Consider the following 26,586-nt stretch of genomic DNA (forward strand, 5'->3'; position numbering starts at 1 on the left):
TGGTCTTAACTTGGGCCTGCAGTATTTTGTAAATAAGAAAATAACGTATAGCTGCTTGCCGGTGAGCCGTAAACAGTTTCTTTGTTTATGCGATACTATGAACTGTATGTTGAGCATTGCAAATTTTATTCGCATAGAAAGGTGACTGAAATTTCGCGCAAACCAAAAAAGTACTTTTTCTACGTATTCATGGGCTCTTTGCACTGTTTCGCAGCAACGAGTAAATCATATTGCAATTTCCTTTTATGTTTTTCTTACGAATAATGAATCTACTGCTATACTACGCGACAGAACCTAGGAATTGAAGCTTGGGGAATGCTTAGGGAGCACCAAAAAGCTTCCACAAAATGTCATGGAAAGTACGTTTGACCAACACGACTGTTGAGCACAATGCTGGCGCGATAGCTATATGCAATCTATTGTTTGGAGCGAGTCTATTGTACTCCTCCTGAGACGTAGACGGTAGTCCGCTTGCGTCAATTCAGGGCTCGTTTTTATTGCCACGAAGACTGGTTGCCACAGAATGTGCACTCACTTTTCTTCTCGACGCATGTGGCTGACTGCTGCGTGATGCAAGCATTGTTGCTTTTGGAATGCGTCACTTTGGTTTTCCGTGAGTATTCGGTTGTCACTTTTTTGTTGTGGGTAGACGCCTACAACCTTGTTAGTGATTAAACAAACTATTCAGACGAGCATACTTTTTCTCCGCACGATGCATGTCCGATGATGTTAATGCATTGCGTCGCGTTAAGAGAGAGCGCAGAAAGTGTGGTCCAGTTTATTTATTTTATTTATTCAAATACCCTAAAGGCCCAGCAGGCATTACATAGGGGGGGGAACAACAGTTAGTACAAAGCAACGCAGTACTACGATGTGTACAGAAGTCGCTTACCATTAACAGCATGCTAAATACAAAAACAAAATATAAAGATACATATCAACAATAATCAACAAACATTCAATTGTTACAGAGAGTAGCGTTATATATACATCCACATGTGTGAAGTGAGGAGAAGGGAAGAATGAAAGTTACAGCTCAAGGTGACATTTCAGGCTGGTTACAAACGCTTCGTAATCAATGACAGATGCAATGGTGCCAGGCAGAAGATTCCATTGACGGATGGCTAGGACGAGCGGCGAATGAAAGAAGAGGTTAGTGCCAGCAAAGATGGGTTCGACTTTGAGTTTGTGGTCAATGCGTGGGAATATGCGATGCGCTGGCGTGAGATGGGATATAGCAAAGGAAGAGTGGCTGTGATATAATTTGTGGAAAAAGGACAGTATGAAAAGCGTTCTACGTCTTTCGAGAGGAAGTAACTTGAGAGCTTTCTTTATTTCAGTGACGCTTGCCGTACGCGAGTAGTTCTTCGATACGAATCGAGAGGCTTTATTTTGAAGAGACTCTAATTTTGTTATTAAGTATGCTTGGTATGGGTTCCAGTTCAAAGAGGCGTAATCCAACTGCGAGCGCACTAATGTGGTGTATGCTAAATACTTAGTGTCTGCATTAGCTGAACGCAGATTTCGTCTGAGAAATCCCATTGTTTTAGAAGCCTTGTTAATGACCGCATCTATGTGAATGTTCCATGAAAGGTCGGATGCTAAATGGATCCCTAAATATTTTATGACCGGTACCGATTCTACGGTCATGCCGTTTAGAAAGTAATGGCAAAGTTCTGGGTCAGTTTTTGTGGAAAATGTCACGACTTTTGTTTTCGAGGTATTAATTTCCATTTGCCATTGTGTGCACCAATTGTTAATCTTGTCTAAGTCCGATTGTAGTGGAAGTGAATCAGAAGGTTCAATTATTTGCCTGTATATCACGCAATCATCTGCGAACAATCTGACCGTACAACTCAGGTTATTGCTTATGTCATTATTATAAACTAAGAATAAGATAGGTCCAAGTACAGACCCTTGTGGTACTCCAGATTTAACGTGGGAGAGGGTTGATGAATGACCATTAACAAAGACTGATTGGTAGCGATTGGCCAAAAAATTGTTAATCCAAAAAATAACCTTCGAATTAATGTTCAGATTGTCATGTTTTTTAATTAGACGTTTGTGTGAAACTTTGTCGAACGCTTTGGGGAAATCTACAAATACGGCGTCTATTTTAGAGTGAGCATGAACAGCGCGATGAAGGTCAGTAATTAATTCGAACAGTTCTGTTTCGCAAGATCGACCGTGGAGAAAGCCGTGCTGATTCGCAAAAAAGAAGTTATGCTTCGCCAGATAGCTTATGATGGCCGATGAGATTATGTGTTCTAGTAATTTGCAGCTGATGTTGGTTAGCGAAATTGGTCTGTAATTTGACGGGTTAGAGGCATCACCAGATTTGAAAACGGGTATGACACGCGCAATTTTCCAGTCGTTTGGGACACAGCGCGTATCTATAGATTGCTGAAAAATTGCGGCCAACATTGGGCATATTACAGGCTTTGCTATTTTTAGCAATTTAGGACATATTCCATCGGGGCCGGGTGCCGAGTTCATAGGGAGACGGTCTATGGCTGAATATACGCCTTCTGTCGTGACAGTTATGTCAGGCATAGTTTGGCACAGCGTTGGGAATTGTAGGTCAGTAGGTAAGGGGCCCTCATGAGTGAATACTGAGCAGAAACATTGGTTATATTCCTCTGCTAATTCAAGGGAAGTAAGAAGATTACCTTCTTTATTTATGGATACTGAGGAGTTTGAACTGTAATTTGGATTAACAACCCGCCAAAATTTTTTAGGATTGTTTTTTAACATGTGTGAAAGGTCACTGTTATAAAACTTGTCCTTCGCTGATTCAATTTCACTTTTGCACAGTTGCTCATGTGTGCGGTAGTTGTTCCAATCGTGTTCAGATGCTGTCAGTTTAGCTTTTGCGTACAACCGTTTCTTTTTGTTTATGCATCGTTTCACATGTCTTGTGAACCATGTGCTTTCTGTAGATGTGTTGATGGTGACCTTAGGCACGTGTTTATCTTTCAGCAGAGTTAGTTTATCTCGAATTAGGAACCAGTTCTCATTTGCATCCCGCATATTGAAAGAGTGGAAAACATCTGTACAGAATAATGATAGTTCATTAAGAAGAGCGTCAACATTTGCTCTGGTATAATCAAATATAATTTTTTCTGTTTTTCTGGTTTATTCCTGACTACAGTATAATCACACTGCAGTATCATGTGGTCACTGATGCCATCTAAAACATGTACAGATATCTTCTCCGGTTCCGTTGTCAGTGCAAGATCTAAAAGCGAATGACCACGCGTAGGTGTGGAAACAATTTGGTGCAGATTGAAAAGTGTTAACACATCCAGAAAATTATGGCATTCACGCTTTCTTGTGCCGTGGAGGGGCCTGCATGTTTTCCAATCAATATTCGGATAATTGAAGTCGCCAGCCAGGAATACTGGTGCGCGTGGAAATTTGTTCTGAATGAGAGTTAAAGATTCATTCAGGTGTTCAGGGAATTCCTCAGGTGAATCAGGTGGGCGATAACACACCCCAACGGCACAAGTTACAGACGGTGACAGACGTAATGCAATCCATAAAATTTCCAGGCACGATTCCGTATCAATAACAAACGCTTCCAAGCTTTTCCTTACAGCAATTATTACCCCACCACCGCGTGAAGTTACGCGGTCTTTCCTAAATAATAAAAACTGGCTGGACAAGGATAGTTCGGAATTATTAACATCGGGAGATAACCAAGTCTCTGATCCTAACACCAGGTCAGCTGAGCATGCTTCGACATAAGAACAGAAATGATCTTGCTTTGGAAGGAGGCTACGGAAATTTGTCACCAATATCGACAACGTTGAATTCATCCCTTTATTTTTTAGTCAGTTGTCCTGAGCGGTCGCAGAATATTTCAGAATAGCGAAAAAATATACGTTGGTAATCTGAAGGACGCATTCACTCATGGCATAAGCTTGTAACTTAAGTTGCCGAAGAAAAAAGCATTTATTTTCACGAATAGGAGACAGTGCACTGATAAGCTCGTGGAGGCAACTTCCGGTCACGCCATTACGTGTACTCGAAACTTTCATATACGAAATTCATATTGCGAAGCAATCTTACTTTTCACAGGACATCCTTTACATGGGGCCCTGTTACACCAGGCAAGCAGGCTATTGTAATAATAATCGTTTACCAGAGCCCGCGTGCTCACTTCAGGGATCAGTTGCAAGCCATTTGGCAGATCATTGCTAAGAATGCGGTTAGATTGCTGGGTGATTGCTGGGTTTTAATGGCGCAAGGGCATCTTTGGCCAAAGAGCGCCAATTCAAGAATGTGGTTAGAATAGAATATGTTTTTATTCAACATCAAAGTGTACATCATAGATACATTCGATCCGCGTAAGCCATGTGGCTTGTGTGCGTAACTAGGCAGCATCAAGAGAGGAGTACACTGATCCAGCGATATAAAACAGCGCTTGTATGCCTATACGCTGAATCCACTTATACAATGAATAAAAAATAAACGCATATAAAATGAAGAATACGTACAAAGAAGTGTAGCTGAACGCTGACAACAATAGCAAGAATCGGCTCGGCTGACAATAAAAGTTTGTGTCTAGATATCTGCAGATTGCACCGAAGTTCTCAAAAACGTTTCCCTGTTACACGGTGGTACATGGGCAGGTATAGTACGTAGCTTAATAAAATAAGAGGGAAAATAAAGAGAGCGAGTTCTGCCATAGCTTGTGAAAATCCGGGAAAGAACAAAACGTAATATTTTGATGAACATTATGATTTTTAAACGCAATATAAGTGTAGTGTCTTTTTAATAACATCGAGAATATATTGCTCGTCAACATCAGGCATGCTGAAAGAGCTCATAGTCACGTAATTTTCACCGTGACTTTGTTTGTCGTAAGATATATGTGCTGCAATTTTATGAAAGATAGGGTTCAAGGTTTTTAATTCGTAGGGAGAATTTATAAGCTGTTCACCCATATCGCATAACCAATTCACCGACACCTTTGTAAACCATGCATCTTACATACACTTATCATCTACAGATCGCAATGCATATATTTAGGCACAGACAGGCCTTAGACGCTTCGATATGTAGTCAACGTGTGCAACCCCAAGAAAAGTATCATCCAGATACCAATCGAGGTATTTTACACTTGAGGATGGCCTTAGCGTTGGCACGAACAAACATGGCAAGCACTATCGGGCAGAAAAAGAGTTCCAGATGCCATAATTGTCTGATATGGTTTGTGAAAGCGTGAAAAGTTTGCTGTAGATTTATTCATATATATTCCGTTCCTGACAAAGCAATCTAAAAGGCAATCAGTGTCTTGTTGTAGAAGGCGGATCCCTTAATTAAAGCTTCTACGCGGTAATGCAAATGCGGTATCATCAGCATAAAGAATACATTCTATATGAAAGGGAGCCTGGCTATATGTGTACAGGTTACATAATAATGGCGCCAATATTAACCTATTTCCCTTTGGCGCATTCCGTAAATAATATGTATTCATTCGCTGTACTCATTGCTGATTCTTACACAATTTACACTGTTAGGAAAATATTTGTCAGAAATGTTATGTAAAGGCATCTAACTACCGCTAAGTGACGCAGCGCACTGTCACTGAAGGACCAGCGCTATATGCTCGACCTCGCCGCTTAGCACGAGACCATCTGAAAATTGCAAAGCAAGAGTTTGAACACACGCTCGAGTTAGGCTTCGTTCGTCCTTTTGCTTGCCCTTGGCTATCTGCTATACACATGGTGCCCAAGCAAACGGGTGATCAGTGGCCGTGTGGCGATTACCGCGCCCTAAACAAAGCGACGATTCTTGATAGGTATCCTATACCGCACATCTACGATTTCACCACATCGCTTCATGGTCGCTGCATATTTAGCAAGCTGGATCTAGTAAAACCTGCAACCAGATTATTGTCGGGGCTTGCGATATTCCTAAAACCATAATTATTATCACTTTTGGCATGTTTTAATACGTGCGCATGCCATTCCGCCTACGTAATGCAACTCAAACATTTCAGCGATTCGTCGATCAAGTACTCCGTGGCCTGACTTGTTGCTTCGTCCATTTACTGCTAATAATCAATGAGACATATGGGAACGGAATATAGCTCTATACTGATGTTTCGATCTCATCTACCAGCTCTTCAGATGCTGTTGTCATTCTGGCTACAAAAATTACAATGAAATTCAAACTGTCACACATGACATCCGCTGCGGCAGAGCTTGCAGCCCGGCGTGCTGCCGTCAAATACCTCCTGCAAGAGACACCTCGGAAATGATTCATCTTTTGCGACTCTAATGCAGCACTTCAGAGTGTGCATTTTTCCCTATATCACAGGAATCGTGAGCCGCTGACATATAAAATAAGAGAAGACCACCATCAAGCTAACGCTAAAGGGCAGGCAATTGTATTTCGGTGGATATCTGGTCATATCGGCATTGCTGGTAGAACTCTCCAACGAAATCTCCCGGGGCGTCTATCTGGAAGCTCGACCACTTCCACTTCCCTCACCAATAACTGGCGCTGCAAGGAAGATTGATATCGAGGCTAAAGCTATCACACACAATTACTGACCTGCTCCCAACCTCCCGAAATGTCACCTTCGTAGACTTGATCCATGCCTAATGCGACAAGTGCCATCAATAGTTTCGCACTCTGAGGCGACAGTATTGCGCCGCGGGTGGCTCGGGGTGGCATTTACGAAGGCGCACTAGTTCCGCACTGAAATGGAGGATACACCCATATGCGACGCCTCTGAAACTATAGGAACCATTAACAGAACCTATGTCTCTGTCTCCACGGCGACGTCAAGCATGAAGCTCTCCAGACATCGTTGAACCAGATGGATTCTAGACCACTTTCGGAAATGAAGATCCATGGACCCTGGCCGTACGCGTCTATGGTACAGCAAGCCATGATTGCGTTATTGTACTACTTCAAGTCGACACTTCCTGGCGATTGCGTGTGGACTCGGTGGGGAACTTCAAAAGTGCGTGATTTCTTTTTCTTATGCTATCTTCGGCTGGTCGTTTCTGAGCGCTCTAGAGCGCTCTCGCGAGCGGCGCAGTCTTCGGCTGGTTGAAAGAGGGTGCGCGCCCTGCGTTCGGCTGGTTCTTCTCGATTGCTCTCCTCCACCTTGGAGCGCTCTGAGGCGCTCCGAGCCCTATCGTCGGAGCAGTCATCGAGACTGAAACGTCATCGCAGCGCCGCGACACTACTGTTGGCGACGGCCCACCGTAACCTTGGCAACCTAGGCCACTGCATGCTGACGTCTCGACGAACGCTCGTCCCGCCGGCACGTCCACCGGTTTTTCCAGCAGCGCCGGGAGCTTTGGATAGGCGAATCATCGGACGTAGGCAGTAGTCACGTGGTTTCGCATCGGCAATTTCCTCCTCCGAGAGTGAGTCGCACGTTCGGCTTGCGCGCTTGTCCTTTACCCTTGAGCTCGGGAAACGCGCGATCTACCCGACTCTGCTTCGGGGCATACAGGCGACCAGTCCAAGATACCATTAGTAGCCGTGCGCTGCCCCGCTCCTAAAGGAACCGAAAATAGCTGCGTGCCGATCGCTCTTGCACTGGCAACTCGAAGCTGCTGGCGAGCAAGCATTTATTTGCGTATAATAATAAAACTTCCGTGGCATTGTAACCTTATCGCGCCCTTTCGGCACATACACGACATTGCTGAGCCAACTGTTCTTTGCTCACGGTCGGTTTAAGCGTCAATTTTAGTCTTTCGTTCCATGTCGCCACAATTTTTGATCAGCTACCGCGAGCTAAGTAAGGGGAAGCGGACCAATCACCGACGGGGGCATCACCCTCCTCATCCGGTTATCAACTTCGATTGTGCTGGCTCGGCCCCACCGAAACCCTCTCCGCTTGAACATGCATCTCGCCTCGTGTCAGCCAGCTATATAAAAACTGCTCAATGTAGGCAATGGTATTCTCTTTGAAAGCACAAAAAAAAACGACCTCGTATAAACGAGAAGCAGGTTGGATTGGCTTTTTAAAAAACGCTGTGGGTTACCGCCCGATGCTTGCGTCGGTGGTTACCTAAATTTGGCGGGAAGTGATTGTAACATATACAAATTGAAATAACGTCACTCATCTGGCCCCGGCACTATCTGCAGCTACTCCAAAATTTAGAAGCGTGGCAAATGAAAGCCTCCTGTTTGAACTTCTAAATCTAGGAGAGACATTATTACAATTTGACTATAGAAAACCTAGCTATATTTGTTTCTTACATTAGAATTAGAACATAATAGGCTTCAAGCTATTGTCGACACGGAGCATTAAAACGAGTTGAGTTGCAGAAACTAAATAATAACCAAGGAAATTACGCTAAAGATATTCTCACGTTGTAGTCACGGTGAAGAAAGGAGAAAAACTTTGAATCACGAAGCGTCCGTTTTATTGCGCGAGCCTATGCCTGGAAAAAGCAGGCTACACTCATAACACAATGATAGCGGTTAACACAGTCGGTGATCGTCGAAATCTGATCTGTGGGGCAAGTGCGTCGCCTTTTATACATGAGTCATCTAAGGTTAAAGAAAAAATTGGAGGACGCTTAAGCTTCGCCTTCAAGAGTGGGACGCGACAGCGTTCCCGTCGACCCGCCAAGGGGTATAAGACAATGCGCTACGGCACAGCAATCACTTACGATGCGCCCCGCATCGGACTTAGCGCCCACCTATCACGCGGTGAACGTCGAGCAACGCAGCGTTCGGCGCGACAACGAAACGTGCGCCTGAGCGAACGAAACGAACCAAAGAACTCGGTGTCTCGGAGGGGAAACGATCTACGCCAGCCAAACGTCGTGATCGGCACGGGCAGAGAGATAGATAGTAATCTAAACCGGAAGCACGGCGAAGCGTCGTCAGGGGAGAGGGAGTCCCGCGACGCGCCTGGCAGCGGTCCCAATGCGCGCGCGGCGCGCCTCCTGTCGGGGCAGCGCCGTACATTGAGAGGAGGGGGTCTTCTGTGTTTGCCGCAAGATGGCTCTGCGTGTGCGGAAAGCGCAAAAGAAATGCGGCGGAAACGCACTTCGCAACTCGTGTAATTGTGACTTCTGTACGTTACATGTTCATAATTACCGATATACACCGCAGTATAACTTTCCACGGCTGGTTTCGAAGGCAACACCGCATTCACTAGAGGCGCGTTTGCACCGCTTGGAAGCATCGAACTCGTGGCTGAGTGGTAGCGTCTCTGTCTCACACTCCGGAGACCCGGGTTCGATTCCCACCGGGCCAATCTTGGAAGTTGCTTTTTATTTATGAAGCGCCTGCCGTGATTTATCGCTCACGGTCAACGCCGCCGACGCCGACACCCGACGCCGACGACACCGGCTTTTCTGCGACACGAGCTCCTTAACGCTATCGCGTTAATAACTGTTGGTGCCTGCGTGTCTCCAAGAAATGCTGCACCATTCGTGTATCGAATACTATCAGATTACACAAGGTTCGGTGACGACTGACAGCGGATAAAACCATCGATACCATTCGAGTAACTTCCGATACATGCAGGCGCGTTCTGTGCTGAGCGAACGTACAATCTTTGTTAGTCAGTGAAAAATCGGTCACCCGAGAAAAATAAACAAGTCCAGGTGTCCATAACGAGCTAAAATAAGAAACAATTAGTGCTGCCCTCATAAACATAAGATTTTGCATTAAGCTTAGCACAGCGGTAAGTCAACTACAAATCATTGTTTTTTAAAGATATTCGACCATTCTTTAACATACCTACAGTAAAAAAAACTACAGCAAGGGTTACTATCGGCTGCTGTTTCCAATCATATCGGTGGTTCGTCTGATAAAGAAACGGTAGGACACACAACGAGGTGTTTCAATGAACTGTCGGCCATGAAAGCATCTAAAAAAAAAGACTTCTGTCATTTACAGTGTCATATCCACAACGCCCATTTCATTCATCATCATCATAATCATATCATAAGCCTATATTCATGTCCAGTGAACAGCAACAGGACGCAAAGCTCTATCTTCCTTCTCACTTTTTTTCTTATTTTAACAGACTGGTAGCTTCCTTACAGCGGCAATCTGACGGATTAGACAGCGCATTGTTCCTACAGAAGACGCCCATCATGTTTACTTCATATTGCAGTGAGAAATGTACAGCACCAAATATGCAAATTACTACCTTGAATTATTGGAAAAGCTTGGAGCGCTATATACGCACATGACGGAGAAAAGAAACAGGCCACACGCGCATACCATACAGGCTGTTTCGAATTTATTGAACTGAATACCCAAACTTATATGCAATATGAATCTGAATTTTTTAACTTAGCGGTATATACAGTTCATTTTTAGCAAGAAATTTTGACAGCCTTGCTTTCTTACCTACTGAACACACAAGCAGCTTGAGTTTCTCAGCATTGTTTGCACCTGCAATGTTTGACTACCTGCTACAGAAGCACAGCTTATTGTGAAAAGGTCTCGCAAGCACAGAATGCGAAAGAGTGGGTCAACTTTATCATGAGTATTGAGACTACGGGTTAATTTTTCCAAACATTTTCACCGTAACTTAGCACAGGGCATATCGTCACTATCACAGCCGATATCAACACCTCCGTAAAAGTGGCCATGTATGCTTTGCATGTTTTTGATGCGTACGATGCAAAAGTTGTTACATTCTTTGTATTGGTTCATTTTTCAGTTTTCTTGACAAGCAAAAATGCGTTTCCAGCTGGCAGCCTGGCTTCTCCGGTATGTTCTGAAATATTGCGTTGTAGGATTTGTCAAACAAAAAACAATTACTAGGTACAACACCGCAAGGACGTCGTCTTGCTTAGATTTGCTACCATGTATGCATTGTTTTCTCTCTCCTTCAGCTCCACTATGTAGCTGAAGTCCAAAGACGTTTAAGAAGTCTAAAAACGTAATGTAGACGTAATCATAACATTAGGGCAAACAAGTATTGGTAAAGCACTAACCAAGCTCTAAAAGCCAGCTTGAAATTGTGGGTACCTAGTGAAGACTGGAAAATATGATTTCTTGTGCATAATGAAGAAAGCTTGTGAGCAAACTTTTAGAAACGATGGCATCAGCAAAAATTGATAATATTTTGTGGTACAAGCTTATACCCACGAATATTACATTCAGAAACCACTAAAAAACAAAGGTGTCAAAAAGTTCTAAACGCTGCTCTATGGGCGGAGTAGTTGCATGTCAAATAAACATAGCTTTTACGAGAGTACACGTAATCTACCAGGGGTAGCATAGATGTAATACTCCATTGTAGAGTACTGGCCACAAATAGTTTAGCTCTACTGTGCACGAGGAGCGTAGCTGTAGTAAAGCCTATTTCACTTTATTGCACCTAGAGGAACTGCTGTGGAGTTTTTGAAGCAGCTTAGAGGAACTACAGTGGTGCCCATTTTACTTTACTACGACTTTTTGAAGCAGCTTGTCCCATGGTTGTATAATGAAAGAAGAACTGCAAATCTGCTTCAGAAATTTCAAGAGGAGGAAGATGAAATTTTGAAGAATTGTAGTAATTTACGTAGGTAGATATGCTTATTCCATGTCCATCGCTAAAGGGCACGTGCACGTCCGAAGCCTAAAAGACCCTTATCCCCTGAGTAAAACGTTCACTTATATGGTGGTGCTTTTCACGCTTTTCACAAGCGGACATATATGCAATGACCGTGTATGAGAAGCACTGCCTCATAAGTACACCTATTTACCGTCATTTGTGACTCTAGATCCCTGCACTTGCTATACGAGATTTCGGGGCCAAAGTTTTACAAGTACGATGCTCTACAAAGATCATGAACCGGCAAACAGCATAGAGAAACAAGAAAACTCATAATTATTAGCCGTATCACCCAAAATGTAACAAGACATGAATAAAGGCTGGGACACAGACATAATGAAACACTTGCCCTTATTATTTGATGTGGGCTAAATTCTAAATTGAATTCAAAAAGCGTGCACGTACTGAACAACAAACGCCAAGAAATCTAGCGACGAACCACTGAAAATACTTGCAGGTAGCAAAAAATTGGCTTGAATCTTTTTGGGCTTCTCACAAGACAGCGGTTGGTTAAGTACACTACTAGCCAGGAACCTGCAAAAATTCAAACCGACAAATTATGCAGGGCAGAATGTTTATTTAGAATTGTTCAACCTAGAATTTGCTCTTGCTAAAATGTTCACTCCTAAATGTTCATGCTAGAATTTAGAGCGAACAATTAGGAGAACACATCTTAGCAAACCTTTATTTCGTGAAAAAAAAAAACGAGACATTCGGCGAATTGATACCTGAAATACTAACAGCCCTCTTCTCCTTCTTCTTCATCCCACCTTCCTGTTTATTGGCCATAAATATATCTACGTGCCGAATAAATTCATGGTGTACGCAGGTCAGCTCTCGTCCTGTGTCGTCTTTCTTGTACTGGCATTATTTTACTATTTTATTATTTCTTTAGCTATGTATTACTAGCAACTAGTTCGAGTTAAGAACCTTTTATTAAATAAAATCGAATTTTCTGGAATAAGAACAAGCGACCATAGTTAATGTATTAAATAAAGCGCCGAGAGTGCATGAAGCAATCCAACCCCCCCCCCCTTCTAAAAAAAATAATCGATTGCAGATTGCCTACGCCAAAGTACCAGCCTTAGCTTAGTCGAGACTTCGCTAAGATGGTATTAAATAATTCTGTGAATAGAAATCTTCAGTAAGTCCATTTGAGGGCCGCCAAAATAATGCTAAATGAGTTATACAGTTAGCTCATTAAGACTGTGTATCCACGCTAGCGGCAAACAGATTGTGGCGCCGCAGTGACCCCCGGAGACGCAAAGGGTCGACCGCGTGCGAGGTTTCAAAGCTCTTATGCTATACACCAAAGTAGATCACAGTTCTACTGGCGTGCCACATGACCGACCCACAAATTGCCGTCCTAAAGCTGCGAGATATCAGCAAGAGCGTTTCGCATGACCGGTCAGCTGCAGTGCATCGCAGGCACTGGGGATACAAATATCAGCTGCAGTATTTTTTACTCGAAAAGGGCTGGGTCTATCCTACATTTGTGAACACCATTGCCTAATGTGAAACGTTTAGCGCGAACGGCAGCAGCGATACAAGTTCAGCTGCAGTGCACGGCTCCTGAGGGTAAGTGGGATAGGTCATGCCCGGCTGCATCGCAACGGATGGCGCCGCAAACATTGGCATACAAATTTCTACTGCACCTGAAGTTGTTGCTAGTACACGCTAAAGCGGTCACAACGGAAACAATACCTGGCAGCTTGTGAGTGTCGGCGGATTTTTCCGCAGTGCTGCCAGCTGCGGCTCCGAAGCAAAAGCAGAAAAAACACCTAGCGGGAAATCATCGATCAGCCGATAACCTTATCCACGGACCAAGCGAAACCATCCAATAGCAGTCGGAGTTGCCGTCTCCTAGCGTGCTCGGACGTCAAGTCAGTGTCCCGCCTCACACCAGCATGATGAATTCCGTTGGAACTTACGACACGGGATAAATGGAAGGCATTGCTGAGAGTGACCGAAAACAACCGCATGCTCGAGCGTGAATCGTCGTCGCAAGAGAAATCGCCCAATCGTGTGGAGAGAAAGCGCAGGCCATGCTGACAAACTTCAGTCAAGAATTTAGGCACCTGAACAAGCGCACGAATATCGCATGCACGGTAGAAGTTACAGGAGTCAGCGATACGTTGGTCTTCTCAGATTCGGCTGAACCTAAAACGAATGCCGTGTCCTTGAACCAGCCTTCGATATTATACCAAGCCTTCGAAGGTATAAGCAACCAGGACCGCCTCTCGGCAACCAGGACCGTCAATACCAGGACCGCCTCTCGTCGTCATCATGAATTCGACTAATATCAATATCTAAGCATCAATTCGTAAGCGAAATATGCGCTCGACATCTCCACCAGAGACCTCACCGAGTTTCGTCATGAAAACGCCAAATATAAGGCCAAACGTCGACAAAATGCTGCTCAGCGACATCATTGAGCCGTCGAAAAGCCCGCCGGCGCCTCCTGTATTCTTGCTGAACAAGAAGGATGGAACCCTTACTTTTTGCGTTGATTACCGTCGCGCAAACGAAATCACGAAAACGGGCTGATATCCCCTCCCACCGATAGACGACGCGTGGACCGGCTGCACAATGCAAGGTATTTTTCGTCGATGGACAGCAACACGGACTACTTGCAAATCAAAACTGACGAGAGGGACAGAGACAAGGCTGTTTTCACCATATCAGATGGCTTCGCTGAATTCAAGGCCAAGTCATTTGGTCCTTGCTCGACAACCGCTGGTTTCCAGCGAGTATTCGGCACGGTATTGGCTCACTTGAAATGGCCGACCTGTTTATTCTGCCTTGATGAGGACGCAGTCTTTGCCTCATACTTCGAGGAACACCTTAAGCGCCCCGCCACAGTACTTGAGGCCACCAAGTTATCTGGGCTGACCCTGATGCCGAAGAAATGTCACTTCGCTTCCGAAGACCTTCTGTTCCTGGGCCACGTAATCATCATGTCATGAGTTTTTTTTTTTCTTATCAACAAAACACAGCTGCCATTGGCAACTCTCCGCAGCCCATCGACAAGAAGGTAGTGCGCATGTTTCTTGGTCTTTGTGGCTACTATAGGCAATTTGTTTAGATCTCTTGAACCACCGCGCTTCTTACTCTTCTCAAAAGCGGTCCATTGGAAGCAAATCGGTTGTCCGCAAGTCATATAAAGTACGGGTTCCGGGCGGCGAGAACATCGGTGGTGTCCTTCGCGATTGAAGGCCTTGGCGACAATCGCGATATGGCCTGCGGAACCACAGTTGTAGTACATGTGATGGCCGTGGTTCACAGCATCTTCGTCGGAACTGATGCTAGGCTGCTGGGGGCGGCGAGAGAGTTCGTTGTCATGTGGATTACGTGTCTCTGCTGCTCGCTGAAATCGCTTATATAAGTCATTAGTCACGTCGAGGTAGTAGGATCGGTGCGCTTTTTGTCGCGGCCTGACAGAAGTCACAGGGCCTCGGGGGTAAAAACGCGGCTGTTCTCGTTGTGAACGAGCATCATAAGTAGGACTTCTGTCTTAGAGACGTGGCTGCTGTCGGGGCGCGAGTTCATAATAGTCAGTGCCCGTCGCTGCAGGATACGGGGAAAGGATAGCACGTTCGGCTCGAAATCTGTTGGTAGGCGGAAGCTATGAGTGCCTGGGTGTGCCACTTGTGCGTGCAGGCTCAGCGATTCCAGAACTATTTTTCGAATCGTCGAAGCAAGATCCAGGGGCTAGTTGCTATCTACGCTTGCAACTGTCGTCACATTGGCTACCCTGCCAAACTTCGGCGTCGTGCGCCTCGTCTTCAGTTGCTCGAAAGTGCTACAGTGCCGGATAATGTCGGCGACGGAAGCCAGGGTGTCTTTTGTGATGAGGAAACCGTAAACATGTTCGGCAATTCCTTTTCGGATGTGGCCGTCTTCGTCTTCCTCATACACTCCAGAGTCCATCATCCTACACAGTTTTATTACTGCTTCAATGCAGGTCGTGCAGCTTTTGTCTGGCACTTGCGCTCGCTGCAGTAGCGTCTATTCTGCCCTTTTCCTTTTCGTCGAGGAGGAGCCGAATCACTCTCCGATTTTCGAAACAAATCTGCCCCGTGTTGTGAACGTTTCCTCGTGAATGTCGAGCCCCACCAACGCAGTGTCCATTAGGAAAAACACGACGTTCGAAAGCTGAGAAGAACTGTTTCACTTGTTAACGGCACCCACCCAGTAATAATGGATCAGCCATTCCTCAACTTCTTCGTCTGATCTTCAGGCGAAGGGATGCGCATCTCCCAGTTCTTGAACGGAACCGGTTGGCGCAGCGGTTGGAATGGGCCGTTGTTCTCCCAACCAAAATGCCATGGCGGTCATCGCAGTCGCGGGTTCCCAGTACCGGCTCGCCGCAGCCGCATCAATATTTACCACGCACCCCGAAGTAGGAGAAGAAACGGCCATCGCTTTGGCCTACGCGGCTACCAATGCACACTGCATCATCAGCGATTCAAAAACGGCCATTCTTAAATACACAAGAGAACTGATAGCACCGCAATCGCAGAAGATTCTCTCTGGCACTCCTCCCTCAAGGCAACGCCGCACGCCGATCGTCTGGGCCCCTGGTCACTCGGGTCTGGTTGGAAACGAAGCCGCCCACGATGCCGCCCGAGCTCTCGCACACCGGGCGCATCATCCTTCTCCTGCGTTTTCCGATCCCGACCAGCCCTCTGTTCTGCATCGCGGTCATGCGCGGGACCGAATGGTCACGTTCAGAGAAATTTTCCTGCACTAGCGCAGAGAGCGGTTACGCTACCCCCAGCACACAAAATGCTGAATAAGTCGCAATCCACCACTTGGCGACTCCTTCAGACACGAACTTTTCCGAACCCCGCGCTTTACAACCGCATGTGCCCCGATGCATACTCCCAACTCTGCAAAGCGTGTGAGGCCCGCGCTGACCTCGATGATATTATCTGGCAATGCCCCAAAGCTTCACCCACCAATACCTCCCACAGTAACACACGCCTCATAACTACGGCCGAGCAGTGGGAGACATTGCTACTTAGCTTGGACCCAGAGGAGCAGCTCTGGGCCATCCGGATGGCCGAAGACGCCGCCAGAACGCAAGCACTGGCTGCCGTCTGTGGAAGGGAGGGATTGAGGGTTAGTCTCCCGACCCCCGCCACCCCTGAACCCCATCAAGGATATAATAAAGTTTTATCTCTCTCTGCATCGTGAGACATATTCAACTCCGCTGAATTCGGTGGGAGTCCAGCAACGTGACGGCTCCGTCGAAGCACTTGTATTTCAGCCCCCATTTTGGGGTGTCCCTTACCCCGCACCTTCCACCACAACTGCTACGAAGAGCTGTGATGTAATGGTTTTATTTACAGGGGATAGACGATTATTGTAGCGTTATCGTAGTGCAGCCCTGCCTCCCAAACTCTTCGTTCTCCTCTTCTACTCTTCTTTCTTTTGTAGTTGACTTTCGGATCCGTTACAATATTGATACGGAACAGCCGCCACAGTGTGGCTGCACTGAGAAGGAAGAAGACGACGTTTGTGACCGTTTGATATAGCGTCGCCATTTTTGCCTCCCTTAGCTCCCCTGTAAATAAATTGTAAATAGCATTGGGCATCAGTTACACGTAACATTAATTTGGCGGAGCTGCGGGGTATCGATCCCAGTACCCGTCATAGAGCTTCGCAGCGGTCGCAACGGCGACAGTGCAACTTCGGCTCCAGCTGGCGGCACTTCATCTACGCAAGCGTCTCCATCTGCACCTCCGACCTACATTGCTGCTTCCCCCCCTCGGGATCCTGTTTTTTTCACTGGAGTTGGCAGTCCTGTTTGACTGGCTTCGCTTATACGAACGTGTCAGCACCAGTAACAGCACCAGTAATAAGCTCCACTGGTATGGTTGCAGACTCGCGAAAAGGAGATATCGAGCTGGGATCTCTTCGAGGAGAAGCTTCACGACCTTTTTGGCAATCCGTTCGGTCACCAAGTCAATACGAAGAAAGCCCTTGCCACATGTGTACAGACGTCGACCGAGTCCTACGTGTCGTAAATTCTCGACGTCTTCACACTTTGTGCCAAGGCTGATCCGAACATGTTTGAGGACGATAAAGTTAATCACGTTCTCAAAGGCATTGTTGACGATACCTTCAGTTTACTGCTGTTTACGAACGTCACCAGCATCGATACGATCCTCAAGGAGTGCCGCCGTCTCGAACTTGCTAAACGCCGCCAGGTATCCCAGCACATCATGCTACTTCCCAAAACAGCCGCTACCTCATCCTGTGACGTCTTCTTCCACCAGCCGTCGCGATGGGACAACTTGACACACATCATTCGTCGTGAGGTCAAAGCAGCACAACCGGTGGCCCCTCCATTCCCGTTACCGGATAATTCTCCGGTGACAATCTACTTGATCCAGGCCATCGTTCGTCAAGAGTTCTCCAACATCGGCCTGCAATACATTTGTTCCGTAGGCTCGGAACCTCCTTCTCCACGGACGTCTCCACCCCTCTCTTCTTATTCCTCTTATGGACAGCGAAACCCCTCCTATAGGCGAACCGTGGACGACAAGACGACGTGTTTTAACTGCTGACACATTAGACATGTCGCTCGCCACTGTCGCAACCGCTGGACGTCTCCGGCGCGCTATTTTCCTGATTACCACCCTCGTCCCTCTAGCGCGTCCTTTTTCTTCGCTCCTTCTATGCTCACCCCATCGTCTGACCCTGTGACACCTTTGACACAACCCCCTAGTCCTGCTCGCCTTCTGCCTCTCGCTGCCAATCACGTTCGTCCCCGTCACGCCGTGCTCCTTCTCCGACCTACTCGCAGCGCCCCTGATCGGAAAAGTAGACAGTGCAGCATCTGGAGGTGAAGCTGCAATGACGACATTGGCACGAAATCCTCGCTTCACCTTACCCACGAACAAAAATATTTTGGACGTTCTCGTCGACAATGTTCCTGTGTGCGCTTTGATTGACACCGGGGCGCATGTGTCCATTATGAATGCTGCTCTTCGCCCTAGGCTCAAGAAAGTTCTGACGCCTGCCCCGAACCGAGTTGTACAAGTCGCCGATGGAGAGACTCGCTATTTTTGGCATGTGCTCTGCCCCACTCACCATTGCTGAGAGACACACCGTCGTTCTCTTCACCGTCATCGAGCATCGCCCTCACAAACTCATTCTCTTTGGATTTTCTTGCCAGTCATTCTGCCCTCATTGACTGTTCGGCCGGCTCACTTCGCATTGACTGCCTCTTCTTGCCCACCCTGTGGACAAGCCGGCAAGCCATTTCACCTGCATGGATTTTATTCGCCTACCGCCTCATTCTGTGACACACACCGTCCTGTCCTCACCAGCTGTACCTGAGGACAATTTCTTGGTCGCACCAATTCCGGCCGTTATAATTACACATGATGTTACCATGCCATACACTGCGCTGAGGATTACTGGCAACCTCACCTGCCTTCTCCTTGTCCATTTCGCGCTAAACGCGCAAGTTCTGCCTCAGGGGATCTCATTGGCTATAATTAGCGCTTTAAAGATTGATGAGGTCCAACCATTCACAGTAGAAGATCGCTACAGCTCAGCCCATACCATGACTTCATTGCACCGTACTGATGTTGATATTGAGAAGATGGTTTCCTCTGACCTTACACCTGCTCAATCTGAAGCTCTTTGCCGCGTTCTTGAAAGCTATCGCAAAATGTTTGATTTTGACAATCTACCCTTAAGTCAAACGTCCGTCGTAACCCATCGCATAAATACTGGTGATGCGAACCCTGTTCACCGATGTCCATATCGGGTGTCTGCGTCGGAACGAGCTGTTATCCAACAGGAAGTAAAAAAGATGCTTTAAAAGGACATTATCGAGCCTTGCTGTAGTCCCTAGGCTTCTCCAGTCGTACGTGTCAAAAGAAGAATGGACCGTGGCACTTTTGTGTAGATTATCACCACCTGAAGAAAATCACAAAAAAGGACGTGTAACCTTTGCATGTCCTTTTTGACGCTCTAGACTGCTGTACGGTGCCACCTACTTTTCTTCTATGGAATTACGGTCCGGCTACTGCATGATATTCATCGACGACATGGACCGAGAGAACACTGCATTTGTAAAATATCACCACCTGAAGAAAATCACAAAAAAGGACGTGTACCCTTTGCATGTCCTTTTTGACGCTCTAGACTGCCTGTACGCTGCCACCTACTTTTCTTCTATCGAATTACGGTCCGGCTACTGCATGATATCCGTCGACGACAAAGACCGAGAGAAGACTGCATTTGTTACCCCTGATGGTATTTTTCAGTTCAAGGTGATGACTTTCGGTCTCTGAAACGCGCCCGCCACCTTCTAACGAATGATGGAGTCCCTTGCTTCAGGGGTTCAAGTGGTCCATCTGTTTGTGCTATCTGGACGGCGTCATCATTTATTCGACCACATTCCACACACCTCGAGACCATCTTACAGCTATTCTTGACGTGTTCCGCCACGCCGTCCTCCAGTTAAACTCGTCAAAATGTGACTTCACTCGCCGCCAAATCACCGTCCTTGGACACCTCCTGGATTCTAGAGGTGTGAGACCTGATCCGGACAATATTCGCGCCATTACTATACGAAACTTCTGGCTCCAAAGTCTACCAAGGACGTTCGCAGTTTTGTAGTGCTGTGCTCCTATTTCCCGCACTTTGTGAAGGATTTTGCGACCATTGCATGTTCCCTTACCGACTTCTTGAAGAAAGACGCCCCATTTTCTTGGCGTCCTGACCATGCCGCATCGTTTTCGCAGCTCACTACTCTCCTCACCACGCCTCCAATTCTGGCCCACTTTGACCCGTCTGCCTCAACGGAAGTTCGAACTGATCGCAGTGGTCACGGCATAGGAACAGTGTTAGTAGAAAGCCAGCGTGGACATGATGGCCTTATAGCCTATGCCAGCCGACTCCTATCAGCGGCCGAGCGCAATTTTTCAATCACAGAGCGCCAGTGCCTCGGTCTTGTGTGGGCTGTTGTGAAGTTTCGTCCATACTTGTACGGACGCTCATTCTGTGTCATCGCTGATCACCACGCTCTCTGCTGGCTATCCTCGCTCAAAGACCCCATGGGATGACTCGCTCGCTGGGCGTTATGCCTTCAAGAATGTACCTTCTCCCTGCTATATAAGACGGGACGCTTGCACCACGATGCCGATTGTTTGTCCCGCTACCCCATCGACGAACCGGCTGATACGGATGCCATCGCTTGCATTTTCTCTGTGTCGCAGTTGCTTTGAGTTCGCAACGCGCAACGCTGCGATCCTTCATTACAAACCCTCATCGACCGTCTGGAATCAACGACTGGCGACGCCTCTGTCCCGATGTTTCTCCTCAAGGAGGGGACATTATACCACCGCAATTTCAATACACATGGCCCTGACCTCCAGCTCGTCATTCCATCACACCTACGTTCGACTGTCCTCCACCAACTTCACCATACCCCCTTGGCTGAACAATTCGGCGTCTCGCGCACATACGACCGTGTACATACGACCGTCGATTCTTTTGACCTGGTCTCGCCCGCTCCATGCGGCGCTAAGTTACCGCTTGTGAACGCTGTCAGCGCCGGAAGAAGCCCTCCACATTTCCAGCTAGATGCCTCCAGCCGATCGACATCCCACCCGAACCCTTTTTCCGTGTTGGTCTAGACCTTCCTGGACCATTTCCTCTGTGGGGCTCCGGAAATAAATGGGTCGCCGTCGCTGCTGATTATACCAGAGCCCTTCTGACAAGTTGTGCTGCTGACTTTGTTGACTTTCTTCTCTATAATATCATTTTAGTGCATGGTGCTCCGCGCCAATTACTCACTGACTATGGCCGCAGCTTTCTCTCGGCAGTCGTTGAGGACATCCTCCGCTCATGCTCGACAAAGCACAAGTTCAGCACGTCCTACCAACCACAGACCAACTGCCTCACAGAGCGCCTCAACCGCACCATCACCGACATGCTTTCAAAGTACATTGCGACGGACCACCACGACTGGGATCTTCATTTATATGTGACGTTTGCGGATAATTCATCGCGTCACGAGACCGCTAGCTATTCACCAATTCCATCTCCTATATGACCGAGAAACCGCGTTGCCCTTGGAGACTGCTGCCCTCGCCCGCACGTTCAGCCACTGAATACGCCAGCGACGCGATCGCACACGCCGACCACGCGCGCCAGGTCGCCCGCATCCATCGCGAGGCCTCATTGGAGCATCTATGTTCGCCACCATCGTGACGTGCACTTTTCTCCGGGTTCTCTGGTGCTTCTATGGCCACCCATTCGACGTGTGGGCCTTTCCGAAAAGTTGCTGCCATGCTACACTGGTCCATACCATGTGGTGCGACAAGTAACCACTGTCTCGTATGAAATAATCCCCCCCAACCTCTCAGCATCATCGTCAGCTGCAAGTGCCATCGTTCACGTGGCGAGACTAAAGCCATACCGCGCACCTTTCATTGCGGATGCGTAGATTGAGCAACGGAACGGTGCTTCTACTGCTGGGAGTGATGATGCGGAACACCCGCCACAGTGTGGCTGCACTGAGGAGGAAGAAGACGACGTGTGTGCCCGGTTGATATAGCGGCAATTTGGGCCTCCGTTAGCTCCCCTGTAAATTAATTGTAAATAGCATTGGGCATCAGCTACACGTAACAATATGTCATCTCGTATATTCAATATACAGACCGATGCTATCATGTCTGCAACTTATGTGTAGGCGTACTTTAGGAATTTTCTGACGCATTTTACTTTTAGAAATTCAATTTGTTCCGTAGCTCCTATGAGCCAGGCGGAGGGCCTGCATGGTTAGGTGTCATCTTTCTCATACGGACCACGGCGCGACACCATGTGCTGATGCCGGATATACTGCCACATAGGGAACTTAATGCTGTCGTGTTAACATTCATCTCGCACATAAGGGAAAATGTCAGTAAAGCTTACTGTGAGAAACGTGGAGTAGGTCGAAAGCTGCGCCCGGCGCGATACTTCACCAAGAAGCCATGGCCGTGAACACACTGGAGCGTGTCATCCACCCGTGCTTCCATTCTTTCGTACCGGCGCAATGATCGCCCGACCCTATTGCTCCTCCTTTCTGAGCATGGAAATGTTAGTACAGTGTGAATATTATCAAGCACCCTCTACTGCCTTGGCTCAGCCCGTTGCTCGGTGGTTGGGTGCCTGATGACAGTAACAGATAAGACGAATATGAGAAGATGTTGCTGGCTGAAATGTTAGCACGGTGAAGTGCGGTGTAACTGCATCAAAGTGCATCAAAGATCGAAGCCATCGGCTGAGGGGAGGAGGTGTATTTCGCATACACACGCACAGCTGCTGTGCCGGTTCAGCCAGCTAAAATATAGCCTTCGAGATTCGTTTCTGCTCGATGACAGACACCTCCGGAGCGGTAGATTAGGGCGCCACTTATAGCCGAAACAAAGTCAAGTCGCAGATTTTCAGTAGCCCAAGTCGACGCCAAATGTTTTTTTTTTTGTGTAGCCCATTTTGCCTATATATAGCCAAATCTGGCAACAGTGTTTCCCGGCCGGAGCAGTCTTTCCCCCGCCTCCGCCATCAAAGCTACGCACAGAGGGGACGACTTCGATTCGTTCCCTCATTGCGCCTATCGCTTTTCTTTCACCCTCACAGAATCTCCCCGCTGCTACTTGCAGCTTTTGTTTCTTAAACTCTCTCAACGCGTCGGCGCGCTTTTTTGCAGGTCTGCATATAAACGTTGCCCTTGCTCATTGGCAGCATGCAGCCGTCAGCAGCTGCTGGGCGCGTTTTGCCAGGCATGCTTTCGCTTGAATGTACGCTTATATGCGGTGGTCTGGGATGAAGCGAGAACATATCGCTTATATGAAAGACGTTATGCCGGACTTGAGCAAGAGTGTACCTACTTAAATGCTGAATGCACCAGGAGTGAGCGAAATAATGATACGCAATAAATGTTGAAAACCTTCCGAGAAAAAAATATCCGGCTAAAGGGCAGCCAATCTAGATTGTGAAATATCCACTGAGGCAACAGCATCAATAAAGGGTCATATGTGGATCACATTCCGCGGTTTTGAACATGAAAGCTCAGAAAATCAGACATTTATCAACAGCACAATATACGTCAGCTTTTGTCGTTTTTTATCATGAAATGCTTTGCATTGTTCCAATCACCGAAAGAGATTTCAGTGAGTTGAATAAGCTTGGGATTATTGCATCCACGATGTTTCTCGTAACAATGTATACACTAAGTTTTTGAAGAACGCGTCACGTCCATTGACGATTCAATAAATCTCAATTGAAATCAAATACGCTTTGCGGATACTCACCTTGCGCATTTCTTCGAGCAATATGCGCCCTCTCGTGTTGTTATGCAGATTTCTACCAGCTTCGTTGCTGGTTTCCTTAAGCAAGTTGAGAATGCTTTTCACAGAAAGCGGATGTACACAGAATAAGACATAAGTATTGTCGTGTTAGCGATTATTTCATATTTAGCTCGGTGTGCGTTTCGTATACATGTCTTCTGCATTGCATCGGTCAAACTTTTTTCTGTACTTAAGCTCATTTCTACCAGCATTCTTCCTGGTGTACGAACACAAATTGATAAGGGAATTTTTTTCTAGGCAGCGGTTGCAAGCAAAATGAGACATACTAGCAGTGTTATAGAAATACAGATTCGCACTGCACTGAAGTATTTGATACAACACTGAACCTCAGAGATCTTCTGCTACATTTGTGCTGTACCACCAATCACCAGAGTAATATATAACAAAGATAATGGTACGCTCCGAATAAATTTATCTGTAGTCTATGTCAAAAAACTTTCTTGATTTTGTCGAACGGACACCGGTTCATAGAAGGGCTGGTCACTAGCGTGAATGCGATCGTTCAATAGGTTGGATAGATCGCATTCATTTAGTATTAAAAAAACAGTGATCCCCTCTTCTGCTCCTTGATGCAGGTCTATCTCAATGGAAGAGGCCTTGATCTCGGAGGAACTCTGCCGGGGATTCTTCCAAGAAGGCGGCAAACAGAGATTGAACGTTGGCTGACCATCGCTTTAAGGAGGGCAAATAGGTTTCTTACAAGAATAGGCTTCTCTCCTTTGAAGATTGAGGACGGAAGTGCATTCACGAACATGCGACTTACCTGGGGAGCAAATGGCTTTCGCACTGTGTCGGAGTAACGTACCCTGGCATTGGTAAAGACGTAATAAATACATGACACAACCTTGCCTTATTGTTTCGTTTGCTTTACTTAGACATACGCGTGTCTTCGCCCCTAAATTTGCGCTATCAATACACGGATTTTAACAGTCATTCCGAAAGTCCGAGAGATAACATTGTTTTTTTTATCTTCCTGTTTCTGGAAGCTTTAGGTTAAAGTGAACATATGCTTGACGGTTGCCGTTACAGAGTATGCAGACACAGCATTCTTGCGCTAGATGGCTTTATTACATAACTAAGGCGCTCCAACTATGACCCATTAAAAGTTTGAGGTATTTTGTCACATTTTATGGTCATGCATATTATTTTATAGACTTGCATGCTAAACAAGTCATGATGTAATCCTCTCCTCATATAATTCAAGACCTCGATCCTCTCAAGGACACACTACAGTTCGATAAGCAACTCAATCAGGCATTGAAGGTGTGTAAGACATGTTAGCTAGTTCACTGTGAATTCCACAGCTTCCTTTAATGTTTGCGCTAGCAAGCGCTAACATTGTGGCAAAACTGTATTTTTTTTAGGAAACACAGGTGAAAGAATTATCGACGTAAGACACCATCAGAATCATTTTCATTGCCGCGAAATGTGAGCGACGAGTGTTTCTTTAGACAGAAGAGAGTCAATATAATGCTGAAAAGCTTTTACGAACAGATACTCGAGCCACTATGATATAAATCTTATGAATTAGTTAGCCCTGTAATGGTATAACTGGATTTGGGCTTAGTAATGCTCAAGAAAGGATTTAGCCCAACAATTGAGAAGCAAAACACTACACAATATGACACACAGTAGTCATTCATTAGCGTCAGTAAGCTGGAAAAAGATGTGCATAACGTATAATCAATAATAACAATAACTTATGGATATTTAACTTCGCAAAGTAACGCTGTGGCTATAAGAGATACGGCAACAGAGGGCTCCAGATTACTTTTGAGCCCTTGGTTTCTCTACCGTGCACCTAATCTAAGTTACAAGAGCGCCTTTTTTTCATCAAGCAGTCAAAATGCAGCAGCCGCGGCCGGAAATTGAGGCTGTGACGTCCTTATCATGTGAAATACACAGTTTCGTATCCAGCAAAAAAACAAAGGACACGGATTGGCACATGACGTTTGCGGCACGCCTCGAAAGCCGTAGTCAGTTTCACGTGGGTCGAAATAAACACAATAAAAGTTAATATTAAGACTACTAATTGGCCTAGCTAGAATTTTGAATGCATGGTTATAGAAAATTCTGCGCTACACAAGCAAGCAAGAAAGAAAAGCGTGACACAGGCGCTGTCTCACAACTGAATAGGATCCCCCTATTGAAAAATTTGTGTGAGAAATAGAACGAGATGTATGCATGTCGCACAGATTTGACGAGAAATAGAACGAGATGGATGCATGTCGCACAGATTTGACGAGAAAAGAACGATATGAAATGCATATTGAACGAACTCGCAGAGAAAACGGGCGAGATCTGTGTGATGCGCTACGCAGACATTTACGAAGTGCACGAGATTTATGCGATGTGCGATATGAATGCATAGAGCTTGAGTGACATGTGTGCGATGAGTTGTGTAGACCTGACGAGATTATGTATGACGTGTGTGAGGTGGCATGTGATGTGTACGCACTGTAGTCGTATGAGCAACTTGATCTTTGAAGATGACTGAATTGTATAAAAAGTGTGTGCACTTAAGTCGTAGTGCATACAAAAGCTCATTAATGACAGTCAGATTTATGAGCTGTTCGTAGTAAATGCAAGAGTGTGATCAATGTGCTGTATGATCACATTGAATCATTCTGACACATATATACCAGCATAAACTACAGAGCAAAT

The 26,586-nt window shown here is 46.3% G+C and overlaps 1 long non-coding RNA gene across 1 annotated transcript; it reads left to right on the top strand.

Moving 5' to 3' along the window:
* The first annotated feature begins 466 nt into the window (after positions 1–466).
* On the top strand, positions 467–24,768 carry LOC135918829 (uncharacterized). Its single transcript, XR_010569793.2, has 3 exons — positions 467–613; positions 10,664–10,713; positions 24,498–24,768. It is a non-coding gene; the product is annotated as an uncharacterized lncRNA (long non-coding RNA).
* The last annotated feature ends 1,818 nt before the right edge of the window (positions 24,769–26,586 follow it).

The sequence above is a fragment of the Dermacentor albipictus genome, chromosome 2, assembly GCF_038994185.2.
Source record: "Dermacentor albipictus isolate Rhodes 1998 colony chromosome 2, USDA_Dalb.pri_finalv2, whole genome shotgun sequence".
Lineage (NCBI taxonomy): Eukaryota > Metazoa > Arthropoda > Arachnida > Ixodida > Ixodidae > Dermacentor > Dermacentor albipictus.